An 18,532-nucleotide genomic window follows, 5' to 3' on the forward strand; every position below is an offset into this window, starting at 1 on the left:
TTGAAGGCCTAACCCCCAAGATGATTGTATTTGGTGTAGGGATATAATTAAGGTTAAATAAGGTCATAAGGAGGCATCCCTGATGGGGCTAGCATCCTTATTAGAAGACACACCAGAGCTTGCTCTCCCTGTTTCTCCACCATGTGAGGACATGGTGTGAAAGCCAGCCAGGAGGAGAGCCCTCACCAGAAACCAAACAGGCCAGAACCTTGATCTTGGACTTGTAGCCTCCAGAACTGTGAGAAAATTAATTTCTGTGGTTAAGCCACACAGATTATGGTATCTTGTTATAGCTGCCTGAGTAGATGACTAAGACAGGGACCTGGGATAAGGCACGGGAGGCAAGGGCTGGACCCAGGCTCAGGGAAGACTCTAACCAGAGGCTGCTTGTAAAATTTTGGATTTCTGTACAATGCAGAGGAGTTACCCCCAAGTGGCCCATCTGAGTCCTAGGGTTTGCATTTCAGGGACTAACATTTATTTTGCAAGTCTGTAAACGTTTTTGAAGATGAAAAATGCTGTCTGGAAAGTAGTACCATTAAATCAGAGGGTGAATAAAAGAGTAGAGAAGGAACTCAAGAAAGAAAGAAAGAAAAAGAAAGAAAGAAAGAAAGAAAGAAAGAAAGAAAGAAAGAAAGAAAGAAAGAAAGAAAGAAAGGAGGGAAGAAAGAGAGTACAGTACTTTGGTACTGAATATTTCCTTTACAAATAAAATGCATGTCTCCTAAAACCTACTCCAAATGGAGTCATAGAAACTCAAACACTAGACTCAGGGGAATTTGCCAGTGGGGAAAGAACATTTTGGTGATATTTGTAATTTAGTTTTCTCATAAAGAACTGGAAAGGAAATTAATTCAATGATTTGTTAAAAGTAGCCCAGAAAATGAGTCGATTGCTAGAGTCTCAGAGATTCGTGGGGAATCCAGTTCCTGCTAGAGGTAGCAATCCCCTGGTATGTTTGAGGAGATGAATTATCATATTCTATTTGTGGTTGAGGTAGGGGAGCTGTCCCCGAGGTCCTATCCTGTAGAGACTAACAGGGACTACATCTCCCGCTTTCTTGCCATGTTGACTTTATGTTTTCAGTTTTCCGCTTCTTTTTCAATTTCACTTTGTTTCTTTGCTGTTTGCCTCATCTTACAAAGGGAGATGTGAATCATTTTTAATAAGGGACCACAGGAAGAAATCGCACCAGTCACCTTCTTCTCAATGCTGGTGTTATATTTGAACAAACCAGGGTCATTTGTGGTGAGGACAAGAGAGGCAGTCGAGGGCTGAGTAGAATCCCAAGTGAAGCATGTGGATTAAGGCAATACGTGGTGTTCAGATGACAGTTTAGAGCATCAGGAGTGAATCCAGTCACAGCCAACTCCAGACTGGCTCGGGCCATCAATCCAACCTGAATCCCCTTCTAGATTCATTGGTAAGATTGCAAAGAACTGTAAGTGATGGTGATAATTATGGCTCCCTTGAATTCAATATCTATTCAATGTGTCTTGAAGAGAAAACAAGTGTTAAGCCAAAGAAATGTAGAAGTCATAGGCATCATTGAAACAAAAGTGGAACAGCAAAACCCCAAAATCAAACCCATGTAAGGGAAGTATGCCTTACATTTCTTCTCACAGCATGGAGTATGCCTTCAATGAAAAGAAGCTACAATTATTTTGTGGTAGATACCAAGTGAGGCATTTTAGATCACATTGTTCTGGATAGTAGCACTTTGAGAAGGTTATTATCCTTATTTGACAGATGAAGCATTTGGGGCTCAAAGGGGTTAAGGACTGTGTGTTTATAGATTCCTCAGGTGCTCATGGTCCAGAGAACATCATGAATCATCTTGGCTCCATAATTTTTGGGGTTACAGATACTTAGAGAGATGGACAGGGGGTGTAGTTACCACACTGGCCTCCACCATGTGGCTGAAGGCCATGGCTTGATTAGTTATTTCTTAATACACATCTGCTGGCTGCAATTGCAAGCCAGGGGTGTGAGCTCCAGGCAGAGGCAGAGGGTGGCAGGAACTTCCAGAGACTTACTGGCAGAGCATAGATTAGCTGTTCTCCCCCTTGACAATTGCCTTGGGCCCCTTGTGTTCCAGAGGGATGGATGATCCAGATGCAAAATAGAGTGAAGATGAAGATACAGATAGGAGAGAAAATGGACTGAGTCCATGGGGAACTTCTTTTGGGACATTCCATGAGCTGGCTGCTCACTCCTTCTCTCTTTCCCAACAAACTACAATGCCCTCAATAAACTATATGTATTTACCAAGCAAATGTGTCATGCACACTTTGAGACTCTTGCGATACTAGCAGAATTAGATATTCTTTCTCTGTGCCCCTAAGATAAATAGAAGGTGAATATCACTGTCAGGGTATTTGCTCTGTTACCTGTGTATGTTTGTCTCTCTGCCTTTCTCTGTGTGTGTTCATTGGGAGCTACGATTATGCTGTTATTATCATTAATCTTCGTGTTCCTAATGCTTAACAGAGTGCTTAAAAATGGTTTTTCAATAAAGAAATGTAGTTTTGGATAAAGAAATGAGGAAATGGCCATAACAAGCTTGTGTACTGTTATTTACAGGGAGACAGACAGATCCAAAAACAGATCTGTCGATTAAAAAGGCTGTGACATAAGTCTATGCCAGAGTGCAAAAAAAGAAGTAGTAGGTGATTTTTGAGATCATTTAAAAAAGATAAATGGATGGTTTGCTAGATAGTTGGGTGGGGGAGGGGGTTGTAGAAGCAGTACCAGTAAAAAAAAAAAAAATTAGGTAAAGATATGTTCACAATAACATGGAATAGCAATGTGGATGACAGAGATGGGGAGATATGAGAAATTTTCTGCGACAAGAACACAGGATGTGGGCAGAAGTTTGGCAAGGGAAGGGTCTAGAGCAGAGAATCTGTATGCCATGCTAAGGAGATTAAACTGTATCTCAAGGGCAATGGAGGCTGTTAGAGTGTTTTAAGCACAGAAGTGATTTAAACAGAACTACTTTTTCTTTCTTTTTTTTTAAAGAAGGTCTCCGTTGATGATTATGTTCAGGAATGTTTGACAAGGTCAAGATCAGGGCAGACAAGTGTTTTAAGGAGAGAGAACAGTGGGCAGTATGTGGGAAAGAAAGCCCAGAGGTCAGAAAAAGCTTGGTTCGTAAAAGAGAAAAACATTCAGAGCAGAGAGGCTATACCAGGAGTTCCAAGAGAAATGCTTAGGGTCAGAGCTGCGGCAGGGACTGTGGGAGAGAGAAGAATAGCACAGGAGAACTCAAGGAGCGAAGACAGGCTGAATGGAGGCATTGACTGGATGTGCAGGAGAGGGAGAGGCTGGGGTGGCTCCCACTCTGGTTTGAGTGTCTGGGTGGACAGTGATGTCACGTGTGGCAATAAGAGAGATGGTAGAAGGGCAGATTTGGTGGGGGAGGGAGGACTCTGATCATGGGGTTTTGCCCATGTTGTTTTGAGGTGCTGGTGGAAACACAAGTTGAGGTGGTCCAGTAGACAGTGTGAGATTTAAGAGTGAGGTTTGAAATAGAAATGAGAACACTGGAGTCAGCAGCACATAGACGAGTGGAAGTTCAGGAAGTGAATGCGATTACCTGGGGGCAATCTCGCTCAACGTGTCATGAAATAAAAACAGTGCTAAAAGTAAAACCTGGAGTCAAGAGAGGGTGTCAACATTTAAGATGGAGGCAGGGGAAGATGAGCCAGCAAAGGGACTGCTGAGTTTCCACATTTATGACTGGAAAGAGAGAGAGAAAGTAGGGAGAAGATACAGAGATTTAAATCTAGATTGAAGACTGAAAGGAAGGTGAAGTTTCCAAGCCGGCAAAGAGGGAGAGGTTGCTAATACAGCAGAGGTAGCTGATATAGAGATGATGGAATGGGTGAAGATGGTCTTGTGGTGAAAGGTGATTTTTGTTTTTTGCATGAAACTGTAGGGAAGGGTGTCAACTAGGGAAAGTGGAGGGAGGACTCCAGAATTAGTCATAGATTTTAGGAATGGGAATTCTCACCTTGGTTTTCTCAGTGAAGTAGGAGGCAAGTTTCATTTGCTGAAAGAGGGGGTTGATGATGGGAATGGAATAAGGAAATTGATGAAGAGGTGGACTGGCTACTTTGGGAATGGGGAGAGGCACCTAGAAGGTATAAACACAGTTGAAAATTTGAAGGGCTCCATGGAGTCCCCTGTACCTACTCGCTTCCTTGAGGGAAAACATGTTTCTGACTGTCAGAAAATAAAAAAGAAATTTCCACAATACATGAAATCAGCTAAATAGATTGTGAAACAGATTCTATTTTAAGGAAGTATGAGAATCCACAGAGTTTTTATATCAAGATTAAAAAAAAAAAGCCAAGTAAGCTAAGCATTGGGAGATGTTGGGGCTGGAATCACCAGTGTCCAAAGATTAAAGAGGAGAGAAACAACTAGCATGGATCATGGATATAAATCAATGTCATTGTGTCCCCTTAACTAACTAGGGAACAAACACGTAAAAAATACTCTAAGCCTAAGTGTAATGCTAGTAAGCAATATAGGTTTGGAGACAGTAACTTTGAGGCAACACAAATTGAAACAGTTGTGTGGGTGCTTAGTAGCTCATCGGAAAGAGCAATGTCAGACTGTAGATGGCCTGCCTGACCCAAAACAGGGGGTTTTAGTGTCCTGTGTAGCAGGGTAGAGCAAAGCCTCCCTCTCCAGAGAAGCAGCTGAGTCCTAAGCGGCAGGCCAGTGTCCAGTTAAAAACATTGGATTGAAAACGTGAACATCCTTTTCACAGTAAAACACACAGTGTCCTGGTAGGTCTATTCAAGACAAAAAATATAAATTGAACATTGATGATCAATTGAAAAAACTCTTTGTGATCTAGTAATAGAAATGTGTTACCTTGATAGGATTTAAGATTTCTCTCTGAAAGCAACAGCCAACATCGTACTTAAAAGTAAAATGGCAGAAGCATTCTTATTAAAGGTAGGAGCAAGATAAAGATTACTGTTATCACAATTATTTGTTTAACAATATTCTAAAGTTATAGCCAAAGAAGAGGGGCAGAAAAGAAAAATAAGAAATGTTACTATTGGAGAAGAAGGAAAAATTATCATTCTTTACAGACAATTTGATTGTCCACCTAGCAAACCCATGAGAATAAACTGAAAAATTATTTGAACTAACTAGAAAGTTTAGAAAGATGATTGGTTATAAAATTAATATAAAAAGTTTACCACATGCAATAAATTATCAGTTAGAAAGCACAATGAAAAAAAAATCCTGTCCACCAGAGTAATGTAATTTAAAATATTTAGGCCAAAATTTAATAAAACTTTTGCAGAAGCTACATGAAAAATGGTTGGAGAATTTTACTGAGAGACCTCAAAAAACTTAAATAAATGGAAGCTTCTGCTGTATTCATGAAAAGTAAAACATAGTGCAGTATTATAGATGTTGAGAATCCCTGAATAGATATATTAATTTAATGTGATTTATATACAGATCCTCAATTGTTTTATAAAACAAGTTAAAATTATTATAACTTTACCTACACACATGAGTTAATGAAAATAGCTGAGAAAAAGCTTTGAAAAAATGAATGAGGGAAATTGTACCACCAGAGAGCTGAAAAGTATTGTAACTATACATTTGTACATTCATAGGTAGAATCAGAAATAAACCCTAGTATAATTAAGAACTTAGAATATGGCAAAGTTGGAATTCAAATTGGTAAAGAAAGGGTTGATTATAGTTATAGGATAAATGGTAATGAAAGTTACATCCCCTAGTAGCCTAAGTATAGGAGCCTACATGGATTGCCAGGCTCCACCCCTATGGGCATCTGCTGCTGTTGCTCACCTCCTAACAGCCCCTGTCTCTCACCTCCTGGGCACATCCTCCATTGCTCCTGTCTGTCACAGCGGGAGCCACAGCAGTTTTAGCACCCAGAGGTGACCCAGCTGAGTCCATGAAACCCAAACTTTCTTAGCAGCTGCTTGGAGTGTTTGGGAAACACAGCTCAGAAGTGCAAACTTTAACCATTGCAAGAGAGAGTTGATGACAGATTCCTCACTCCTCATTCCCTCTCTGTGCCACTGGACTCATGCGCTGGTTCTGTCAGCCTCTGTTGACATCCTGCCATAGCTCTGTTTCCTGTGAAGTTGTGGCCAGCCCAGTAATGACATGCCATCTTTGATTTTGTCTCCTCCTTCTCTTCCTCACTTTCCCTTTTCTCTCACTCTTAATGCCCTGGGATTCCTCTCCCCTCAAACCTTGAACATGCAAACTTTGCCTTGGGCTCTGCTTTGAAAGGAACTACAATTAAGACCTTCTTCCGTCATACCAAAATAAATCATAGATGGGTTAGAGCATTACAATATAAAAAAAATCAAAAAGAAAATATTAGTTTACTCTATATCTATAAACATCTATGTTATTGAAGTATGGACAATATAATGCAAGAATTTAGTAGATTTGAGTTTATACAAATCTAAAACCTCTGCAGGTTAGAAATATTATACAGTGTATGAAGGTTCTTGGGGAAATTAATATATACTAGAATATATGTATGGGTATATAACACAGTTTTTAAAATATATGTGTGTGTCTATATGTGTATACACATATAGTATATACACACTAGTATATACACATATATACTATATGTGTATATAGTAAAGAATGAATTACTGATATACACATTAACATGAATGAATCTCATAGTGACTGTGCTAAGTGAAAGGAGCCAGATACAAAGAAGCACATACTGTATGCTTGCATTAATATAAAATTCCAGAAACAGCAAACTAATCTGTAACAGCAAAAAGCAGATCAGTAGTTGCCTGTGGCCAGGAATAAAGGGAGGAATGAATGATATAGCGTACATGAATTTTGGGGTATTTTGAAAATGTTCTATATCTTGATTGTGATGGTGATTTCACAAATATATATGTTTCTCAAAACCCATTGAATTGTATACTTTAAATAGATGTAGTTAACATTATATAAATTATACATCAATAATGTTAAAAATTATTATTTTCTGTATTCCCTCCTTAATGAGGTCTACCCAATCTGGATTACTCCTTTACTTTTGTATCTTCTTCTACTCAATATTGTGTCATTATAGAAGACTTAGAGACAAAACTGCAATTACTTCTCTCTCTCTCTCTCTCTCTGTGTGTATGTGTGTGTGTATGAGAGAAACAGAGAGAATCAAGGAGAAGAGATTAAAGATTTCAAAATGCTAAGGAATTTTTGGGATCCAGAATACAGATGGGCTTCAAAAGGAGTAAAAATAGGACACTGGGAAATTTGAGGTGGGTCCGTAAGAGGCTGAGGTAGCCGTGTTTGATGACCTCAAATTTTTCTCAAATATACAATGGCATCTTCTGAGAGAGGATCCTGGATGGGGCTGGTAGTTGAGGAAAGTAGGGGGTACCATAGACATCAACAAGGGATGCATAAAGGATTCAAGAGAAACAGGAGAGGGTCAGGGGATGGGCAGAACATTTCAGACCAAAGGAACCCTTTGCACACTTTCAGCGGGTTTCAGCCTCACCTGTCCTATGATGTGCATGAAGGATGGTGCTGCTACTGACTACTGATTATCATCTCCATTTCAGTTTCTCATCCAGACCTCACAGATATTTGACAAGGACTTTCAATGTGGAGAAATTAGAAAATGGAGTTACTTATGCCCTGATCATGGATAGGTCTTTGTCTGGTTTTGCTAAGCACCACCACTAAATCTGGTCCCTCTCCAACAGATGGAGGCGTGGTATTCATGGTACAGATCTATCTCCATCAAGCAACCTCCTGGGTCTTTCCTTGCTAAAAGGATTATATTATGTTGAATATAATGTGTCCATTAAGGACCCTTTCCTTTATATTGGTAGAAAATGTAGTCCTGCTAAGTAGAATCCCATGTGCCCACTAAGTGGGATGTGAGGTTGGAACTGTGGCTGTGAAGATCTATGCCAAATAAATTTTATTATAATGACTTCGGTCTGTATCATCAGTCTTCGATAATTGTACTGCAGCAGACAAGACTTTCTTCCAGAGGCCAACTGTTAGAATGCATGACATAATAATAATGCCATGATTAATCTGACTTAGCTCTCACTGGAGGGTCAAGAGGTACAAATTCATAGGCTCCTACAACTACTTTAAAATTATACATGGACACAGCATTTGGGGGGTGAAGTATCAACTCAAAAATATGTTGTTTGAAATAACACCCAAAGAAAATAAGTGCTTAGATTCCTGGACTACTATAAAGAGGGAAATTAAAAGCTTATAAATTGGATAAATTTCTGATATTTTAATTGGGGATTTCATAATTTAAGCTTAGGTTGCAGATGCTCATCATGGCATCATTATTGAGACAATTGAAAGATTCCCTTCACACTCTACCCTTACTCTTATTTTAAAAAACTAGATAGAAAATTTATATATGATCTAGATGGGTGATATGTTCCAAATATTAGTCTCTGATCTCTGTGCAATCAGTTGTGCACTTGATTAGCTTTAATTGCCAGGACAGCAAAAAAGAGCACCTTTACTATATCTTGATGTTTTGTTTTTGATCATGGCTTAGTAGAACTAAAAGCAATTGGCTTCAGGAGAGAGTAATTAGCAAGCTAATTAGTTAAGGTCTGTTTATATTTTTATCGTCAAGGCATTTATTGGTCTTAACTAAAACATTCTATTTTCTTTTGAGACATTAGGACCCACACAGGAGTGGTGAGGCAATGAAGTGGAGGCACTGTTAGTGAGGAGCGCATTGGGTATGGAGTTCAGCAGAACTAACTTCAACACTGGTTGAGCTCTACCCTTTTTTCTTCTTCTTTCCTTTTTTTTGAGATGGAGTCTCGCTCTGTCACCCAGGCTGTAGTGCAGTGATGTGATCTCGGTTCACTGCGACCTCCGCCTCCCAAGTTCAAGTGATTCTCCTGCCTCAGCCTCCCTAGTAGCTGGAACTACAGGCAAGCGCCACCACGCTAGGCTAATTTTTTTTTTTTTTTTTTTTTTTTAGTTGAGACGGGGTTTCACCATGTTGGCCAGGCTGGTCTTGAACTCCTGACCTCGTGATCCACCCACCTCAGCCTCCCAAAGTGCTGGGATTACGGGTGTTGAGCCACCCCGCCCGGCCTGCCCTTTTTTCTTTTAAGCCTTATAAGAAGGAAGCCAAAGAGTCCAAAATGACAGGGGTTACCAGGTGGAAGAGAAATACCCTAGGGGTCCCTAAAGGCATAGGATCCAGGATCTACAGGGAGGAATTAGCTTTGGAGAATACAGTTTTAAGGGTTTTATGTTTAATCCTCACGATAACTCTATGAGGCAGGTATTATTATTGTCCCTATTTTTCACATGTGAAAATTGAGGCACAGAAGGATTATGTAATATGTATTCACAGAGCTAGAAAGTGGAGGAACCAGGATTTTTGTCCAGGCAATGTGGGCCAAAACTCTTGCAGGTGTATTACGATTAGGTAATATGTAGTACCTATCAAAAGCTGCTAATATAATGTCCTTCATGTAACAGATTCTTAATAGGTGCCACCAAAATGTTACATAGTATTAACTTATTTGGATTTCATAGTAGAGACGAAGTCCATTGGTATCTATAGATTTTAAGGTCTTAAACCAATGACAAATGATAACAGCATAAGCAAGAAATTAATAAATGTGCTCTTTGTTCTTCTCTACTGTAGTCAGTGTGGTTGATACAGGACCCAAATCAAAGTTAACAGGTGTGTGTAGTGTTGAAAAGCATGGGGGTGAGGTGGCCAGGGAGGAAAGTATTCCCCAAAATAACAAAGGGATGAGACCCCAGTTCTTTGGTTTGCCCTCACAATTTTAAGACAACCAGTTAAATCAATAACTTTGGGGTAGAAGGGGGAAGATTCAAACTTGTTAAACACCTGAAAAAACCAATCACTTGGGTGACAGCCTACAGTCAATAATTGCAAAATTAAGAAAGGAATTTTAACTGATTATTTATTTTCTCACAGACTCTAAATTCCTAGCTATTTTGTTAAAGAGGTTTACTGTAAGAATGAAGGCTAAGCCTTCACCCATGTAATTTTCCTTTTTTTGTCGGAGAGAGTGGGGTGGCGGTTGAAGTGCGGGGGCAGAAGCCCTCTGTCTGGAGGATTGACAAGTTTCTTCAGGCTGAATGCACTATGGCTGTATTTCCCATAATGTGGGGGTGCTGGGGGGTTCTCAAAGGCTTCAACATGCTGAGGTGTTTTGTGCAGCTGGGGTGGAGGTAGGGAAGGTGTGCATCTGACTTCATACTTTTTACTTTTGCAAGATGCATCTTGCTGGACTAGTTTCTGAAGAACCATACTTAGTGGTGTATTTGCTTAAGAAACTCCAGTGTATTTATAGCCTTTCTCCATTCATATAAAACTGAGCTTTTAAAAATCCATTCTCTTATAGAATTTGATACCTTATAAATGCATCATCACATAAAAAATGCCTGTGATTTTCAAGCAGATTTTTATTTTATCTTATTTCTTGCTTTTTAACATTTTTATCTCTTGCTTGTAACTTTGGGAAGACCATATCAGGGCTTACATAGTTAATAAAAGCAAACTAAAGCAAATAATCACCTTCTAGTACTTCTTTCAGCATATTCTAATTTTTTAATGGAGAAAATGCATTCTTAAATTAAATATGCATAATAAGGAATACTAATAATAAGAATAAAGTGGAATATGTGAGAATGAATCTAGTGTTGTAAGCAAAATGCATTTGATTTGCTAAGGATAAAAGCTGGCTTGAATCAGTAAGAATCAGTGCAAAAAAGAAAAGCCTCATAATGTTCACAAATTGTCCATAATTGTATGAATTTTAAATATAAAAGTTGGCAGTGGCAAAAGCTAAAAGCCATTAGGAGAGTTACTATTGTGCAATGCACCAGGAAGAGCAAGTCACAATCTTATGAAAAAAACCCTAGCTAGAGTTTTCTAAAATTTTGATAACCATACTTGAGACTTGTCTTCATGTTTATTACAATGTGTGCATTGTTCAACATGGCATAGCCTAATGCATATATGAATCATATTTGAAAAGAGCTACTAATTAACATGAATACTCTTCTTCCGTGAAGGTCGTTTATTGCAAAGTTCTTTTTCTCTTCTTCTTTTTTTTTTCCTCCTAGCTGAATATCACTAAAGGAGTCCTCAACAACAGCCATTAGTTTGAGAGACTACTCCGCTCTCTTTCTGACATTGGGTCATAGTTTTAAAGAGTCTTTTTCTTATACCAAGAAGCCATAAAAAATAATATTTAAAGGCCAGAGAGAGAAAGAAGTGAAAAGAACAGAAGGGGTTAGAAAAGAAAGGAAAAAGGAAGATGGGAAAGAAAATCATCTTTCTCTTATTGAACAGTACATCTCACCCCCTAATGTATTCATTAAGCTTTATTCTATTATCAACTTCTTGTTATAGTATTTAAGAATTATTTTGGTGACATGATTACACTTTATTTCCAATGGGGTTGGTCAGGAGATTTTTTTCTTTGAAAACTGTGTTGGCCCATGCTTTTCTAAAATTCACTGGAATGGTCTCTGAAATGTTTTCCAGATATATAGAAGCACTGAGGGACTTTGTTCTACTATTCTGCACTGAAGGAACTTTCAGAACTTTCCAGTGCTTCAAGTTGGGGTCCGGTAAGCTTTTTGGCTTAGTTGTTTCAAGAAATTTAGCCAGGATGAAGAGCTTCCCAAGGCTTGTGGGGAAACAGTATTACCCTATGCCACAAATGTCTCTTAGCCAACCACCTTCAGTTGGAGTTTTGTTTCCATTTGTAATGGTTGATCTTATGTGTCACTTTTGGCTAGGCTGTGGTGCCCAGTAGTTTCTTCAGACACCAGTCTGGATGTTGCTGTGAAGGTGTATTTTGGATGTGATTAACATTTAAATCAGTAGACTTTGAGTAAAGCAGATTACATTTAATAATGTGGGCGGACCTCATCCAATCAGCAGAAGGTCTTAAAAGCAAAGACTGAGGTTTCCAGAAGAAAATGCAATTCTGCCTAGAGACTGCAACATGGAAACCCTGCCTAAGTTTTCAGCCTGTAGATTTCAGACTCAAGACTGCAATAACAACTTTTCCCTGAATTTCCAGCCTCTTGTCCTCTACCGATTTGCCAGCCCCACAATCATGTAAACCCATTCCTTAAAATAAATACATAGATTATATATCTCTAGCCTATTGGAGCTATTTATCTGGAGAACCCTGACTAATCTAATACAGTACTCTATTTAAGTAAAATTGGTAGTAAGCGTATGGTATGAAAGATGTTCTTTTAACAACTTGGCCGCTAAAACAGAACTGGATTGGGGGCCAAGTTTGCATGATGCAACAAATTGATTAAAGAGTTTATCACTTTGTTATTTTGTCTACTTGATAGCAGATAACCTATTTGATAAACACATACATTACTTTTATTGCTCAATCTGGCTAGAAAAAATCCAAGATAATTTGTCAATTGCATGCATTTTTCAATGTCTGAAGACCATGGAAGTGTTGTGGGGCTATTAGTAGAGTCAACTGAATCACGCTGGTGAGGATTGGCCTTGGGGGATGTCAGGCAAAAGTTCTCATGCTGAATTTGTAATGTATACCTTTTTATATTATTTTAAGCTTTCAACCAGGTAAGTATTTGACAAGTCAAAATAAAATAAAAGCTAATAGTCCCTGCATCTTGACTCCCCCAAAATATCTCTCACTGCCAGTTAGCCAGTGAAAAGGGCACAAATATGGTGGTGGAGGGGAGGCAGGCCCTTAGGTACTGCCTTTCCTGTCTTCCTGATCCCCCCATGAATGGACTCAACCTACAAAATCATGTATTTATTGATGGTTTGTCATATACGAGGCACTGTATTGTGCACTAATTTGTTATGGGAGGTTCTTCTTGAGACCACAGTGTTGCAGGAGGCAGTGTCCATAATACAAGGCAGAGTGTGATACACGCTACAGACAAGGACTATGTGACTGTATGAAATGGAGCGATCACATCCAACCTGAAGATCAGGAGAAACTGGAGCCCTCCTGAGGACAGAGCCCTTGCATTAGATACAGAAGGGAGGTAGGATTTTGGTCAGTGAATGGGTAAAGAGGATTTCCAGTATAAAAGCTGGTGTAAGTAAAACAGTGGGGGGAAGAACATGAAGATGGAAGTGGAAACACAGGCTGGTCCAGGTTGTCTTGAGCTAACCTGAAATGCAATTGGGATTGTGATCAGAAGGACAGACTGAGGCCAGGGATCAGAGGGACTGAAATTCCAAGGGAAGTGATTTGGACGGCACTGACGAGTCATTGAAAACTTTTGCCTAGGGAGATGCAGGTTACTTTATAAGCCCTCCTTCACTTCTACTGAACACACTGTCTCAAACGTCTTTGCTGGAAAAGTCTGATTTTATCGTTAAGAAACTGTTTCCTTAAAAATTGGACAATTCCCCCTCCAAATGGAATCTTGCCCTTGTGCAGAAACATGTCTATGAGGGATAAAACTGAGCAGGGTTGGGAAGGCAATGGTGGGGATTGGGGGAGGAAGTGAGGAGACTCAGAATGAAGGAGTTTCCTCAAATGAATAGTAGCAAGAATGTTGGAGTATGTTTTCCTGTTTGGGAGGTTTAATTCTTCACGGTTTGCTTGGCTGTCAGAACGCTTCACGTTTTTATTTGTGAACATACATGGTGATCATCCTTAAGACAAAAAATCTCATAGCAGGTCCCTAGATGCTCTTGTTCAGAGCAGATGTTGCAATCAGAGCTGGGCTTTCAATTCTCACCTCTGAGATGTTATAAATTGCATTAAGAAGCATCTCCTCCAATCTTCATGTTTTAAAAACAACTTGCTAGGGGCGTGTTGGAGGAAAGAAGTTGCAATAGGCAAACTTAACTGATTTACAGATCATCAAGGCAGAGCCATCTTCTTGTTGATGCAATCACCCATAGTTCATGTGACCATCACAGTAGACCAATTCAACAGGGGAGTCAAAAAAAGAAAGATGTACATACTCAGATCATTAATATGGAATGGCTCTGTGGAGCAGTCAGGTCCAAAAAAATTTAAACATTTATTTTACTTTTGGGAGACCATAGAGAAGTGATAAAAGTAGAGAGGGGCAGCCTAAAAGACTGTGTCTTCACTTAGAAAACAGTAGAGCTCATTGGCTTGTGGATCCTGAGCTGGGAAAAAAGTTTTCTCTCAATGGGAAAAGAAGTTTTCTTGTCCCACTTCTCATCACAGTGAGATCTCCTCTCTAGCATCCCTAACATGGGGCCATCTCACCTCTCCCTGAACTCTTCCACAGGCTCAAGTTTGTACATTCCAACTTGTTGTTTGGGCCTTGTTGGACATAACTGAAGTCTAGATGGCAGGGTGAAAATTGGATAAACAGCCACACTGACTCAGGGGAGATTTTTTTTAATGCAAACATCTGTTTCTTGAATTTGGCCATGGTAAGACCTAAGGGAAGGGGGAATACCAGTCGATGAAATAAGATCAAGAAGATACTGCCTCATTTTTTCTTCTGTTTCAGGGGTATAAATCCTGCCTTACAGAGGAAGAAAACCCTTTCCAAGTTTCCTCTGATACTGGGTTTATGCCCAATTCTAGTTTAGGTGAGATCATGTGGATGCCTTTTCTGGTACTTTGCCGCACTATAAATATAACCTGTTTTGAAAGAAACTTCATATATGCATATAAAAATATAAACTCAGAGTAAAGATAAGTAGGGCAATCAATACACGTTGAATGAGCACTCGTTATGTGCCCAGCACATACTGAGTGTAGAAGAATGAATCTTTGCACTTATGAAACTTGAAGTTTTGACAGGGAAACTGATAAGTGGTAAAGAACAATAAAAGACAACTTATGACCTTGTATTAAATTGGGAGGTACTGATATTAATAGTTATCATTATTTGTGACAGGAGAGGACAGGATGGACTACTGACATTAGAGAAGACTTTGAAAAGGAAGTTTGAATTAATGCAGGCTGTAAGGTGCTGAGAAGCTCCAAGCAGGCAGAACCTAGGCAAGAGGCATTTCTAGTGGGGGAAAGTGCACGAGCTGGCAACAGGAGTTGCTTAGTCGATGTATTGTCCACTTGCTGAGAGTTCATTGTATGGGGGCATTTTTATCCCCATTTACAAATAGGCAGATGAAGCTTGGTAGTAGGTAATTTACAATGGCAACAACAACAGTAATGGCTAACATTCATTCAGCACTGACGATGGTCCAGGAACTGTTCTAGGCTTTTTAACTATTTTAAGTTATTTAAGCCCCACAATAACCCTACTAGATCGGTATTATTCTTATATCTTATTTAGGCATGAAGAAACTGAAGCATGGAGGAAAAACTAAGCAACTAGCCCAACGTCACACAGGCAATAAGTGGACAGCCTGGATGAAACCCAGGCCTCTCTAGTTCCAAAGCCCATACTGTATGGTAATGAACACCTGAGGAGAATGGTAGTGTAGTGAGCAAAATGACACTGACCCTGCAGGAGGAATGAGGTTCCAAGTTGGGAGCGGGTGTGCACATGAGAGGCGAGGAGAGGTAGACAGGCATTCTTCTCATTCTCAACTTTTTGTTTTAACTTGTGAGAGCCCATAATGAACTTAAAATGCGAGTTTGAATACCAAAATTCAGGGTACATGAACCATTTCAAGACATCACTATGACATAAAGTATGCCTCAAACTCCTTCAGAAAGGAAGGAAACTCAACGGAGTGTTTGGTCTCAAGACATTCAACAATCCTAGCCTTGCCCCAGGGCCAAGATGGCTGGAGAAGAGAGATACAAAAGCAGAGAGATGCACTTATGAAACTTAAAGTTTTGACAGGGAAACTGACACCTCTGCGCATCTCCTTCTTCTCTGAAGTACCTGTTATTAATTTTAAAATATTCCTTGGTTCTCTGGTTTTACCTTCTCCACAGGATTTGATCCCTGGTATTCAGTTACAACATAGGATTACATTGGTCCTCTTTGCACCTCTCAGTAGAACAATGAACCAACCTAACTGTAAAAGTTATATGATATCAGGTTGTTACTCAGGCCACGTGGAAAGAAGAGAAAGTAATGGCATCAGGAGAGCATTCAGGCTAGACTTTCCTTATTAAAATGCCTTCATCTTACAGACACCATATTGCTAAAATCTCATCATTAGTGATTAATTTCTGTGGATTTCTTCCTGTAAGAAAGCCAATAAATCTTCTGCTTTAAGCATCTAATCCAGTGGTTTTAAACATAGAATTTTGACAGAAGAATTAATTTCTCTCTAGTGAATCCTTACATGGAATCTCAATATATAAGATTAAAAAATGAGCAAGTCTGAGGAAATCTGGTGCCAGTAGAGAGAGAGTTCCTCCTGCCAGCTTAGCCTTTGCCTGGTCCTGCACACCAGCTCCTGAGGCATTCCACAGAATTTGGAGGCTGTAGAACTTCATGTGAAATTTTGCATGCCTCTCATTTAGGTTGCAAGTAACAGGATACCTGACTAACCAATGGCTTAAACAAATAAGGTTTCATTTTTTTTTTTCTCAGAAAAATACAAATCTGAAGGTAGTGGGCTGCTACTGTTGGTTCAGTGGTTCAGAGATCTCAGAGCCAATGTCTTTGTAATTTTCTTACTTTTTGCCTCATGATCTAAAGAAGGCTGCTTCAGCTCCAGCCATCACTTCTTTGCTCAGGGAAAGAAGATGGAAGGGCCGTGCCAGCCATATCTGTCTCCCCAAATCAAGAACATAAAGACTTCCTGAAAACTTCCAGTTGGCTTCTGCTTAGGTCTTGTTGGCTTGAAATATGTCACATGGTCATCCCAAGGGTCAAAGGAATCTGGGAAAACAAATATTTAGCTATATTTTCACTTCAAAAAAATATTGAGGTTCTATTCTCAAGGAAAAATATAGGTGTGACTATTGAATAGGTCACTAACTGTGCAAGCTGTAGCCTGATTTTTTTCATGAAGAAACACATCACACTTTAAAGTTTTCATGATAGAAATTACACACAAAATTCATTTATACTAGGAAACTAGTGACTTCTCTTTTAATGGGAGCGAGAGAGTAGAGGTTCCTGTCATTTGTACAAATGGTGCTGAAGAGACAAAGGTGTAAAGAAAATGATAGTAAAACGTGAAAGATAAATTACTGACAATTCATCGGGTTTTCCATGCAATTTTGACTGAGTGCACATAAATTCATCTAGTAGGATATGAGATTTTCTGGAACAATGAGCCTATATGCAGCTTTGTTTAAAAAAAAAGGTTGTCTCAAGTGTAAGTGGCATAGCTTGTTTAACAAAATATATTCACTTGATTATTCAGAAAACTGATTTGTTGAAGCAAAATTGAACTTAACAGATACATAATAAAATGGAGGTAAAAGTTAACATAGTAAAAAGTGTCCCATTTGCACATGTGCATGCACACACACATGCGCACACACACACACTCAGCTGTAAAGAGAAAAACCAGTGCAGGGTGCCTGCTCTATTAATGCCCTTCTGTTAAAAAGTAAATTCTGCTTGTGTGTCTCTCCCTCCTCTTTCTTGGGCAAATAGTCAGGGGACAGTTCATCATGCCTGTCTTTGGGTACAGTTATGAAACATTTTCAGTGGAGAGCATGAATGAGTGGGGACTTGTGCTGAAAGACAGAACAAAAAGAAATTATTAATCATGTTTCCCTTTGTATATTTACTGTTTTGCTTCTGAAGAGAGTATTAGTCCACTAAGAGCTGCATAATTAGGAGATATGCCAGATGGGTAATCTATGTGATTTTAAATTTTTATAGAGAGAACAGAGTTGTAGCTTGATTTTTTTTCAGAAGGTGCTTCAGTTCCATGCAGTTAAAAACAAATATCTTGCCTTAGAGGGTTACTGTATTCCATGCAATGAGGTGAAATATGTTCTTTAGTCCCCTTTCTATTTTTAAAAAACTGGCCTGTTGGAACAGAGGAGCTGAATGGGCCTACCAGATGGAAGGGAAAAGCTAACCACAGCAGAGATGGGAGCTGGGGCTCCCATTGAGGAACTGCTGGGAGCTTTATTTAATCATAATCATCATTACAAAAAAACAAACAAACCATAAATTCCACTTCTCTTGTTTCCAGACCAGTTGAGATTTAATTGTTCTCTCCCTTCTCTTTAGGCTAGCAGGAAATCTAAATGAAGTGCTTCCTGAACTTATATTAAAGCAAACTGGGTAAAATGTTCAGCCAAAGAGGTTGCTGATTGGGGTTGGTGACTGAAATCACCAGAGTCCCTGAGGGCAGTGTTTTTGAAACTATGGGTCCTGACACGTTAGTGAGCTATAAAATCAATTAAGAGGGTTCTGAGCACATATAATTTCTTAGCCAAATAGAGTTGGATAGAATAGAGTAAAAAAGAGTAAAAAATAAAAACGTGAGTCACATATGGCAATAGTAGGTATTATTTCAGAAACATTTGTTTCAATAATATATGTATATTTCTATATACATCATATATTTATCAATCAAAAAAGTTTGAAAAAAACACTG

At 39.1% G+C, this 18,532-nt stretch overlaps 1 long non-coding RNA gene across 1 annotated transcript in view; it reads left to right on the forward strand.

The window, feature by feature from the left end:
• LOC109027633 (uncharacterized) overlaps positions 1 to 18,532 on the forward strand; it is a 166,031-nt gene that overhangs the window by 132,817 nt on the left and 14,682 nt on the right. Inside the window, exon 5 of the long non-coding RNA XR_008674128.2 lies at positions 11,582 to 11,667. This is a non-coding gene — a long non-coding RNA (uncharacterized lncRNA). The remainder of the gene's footprint in view (positions 1 to 11,581; positions 11,668 to 18,532) is intronic.

This window comes from Gorilla gorilla, chromosome 1, assembly GCF_029281585.2.
Source record: "Gorilla gorilla gorilla isolate KB3781 chromosome 1, NHGRI_mGorGor1-v2.1_pri, whole genome shotgun sequence".
Classification (NCBI taxonomy): Eukaryota; Metazoa; Chordata; class Mammalia; order Primates; family Hominidae; genus Gorilla; species Gorilla gorilla.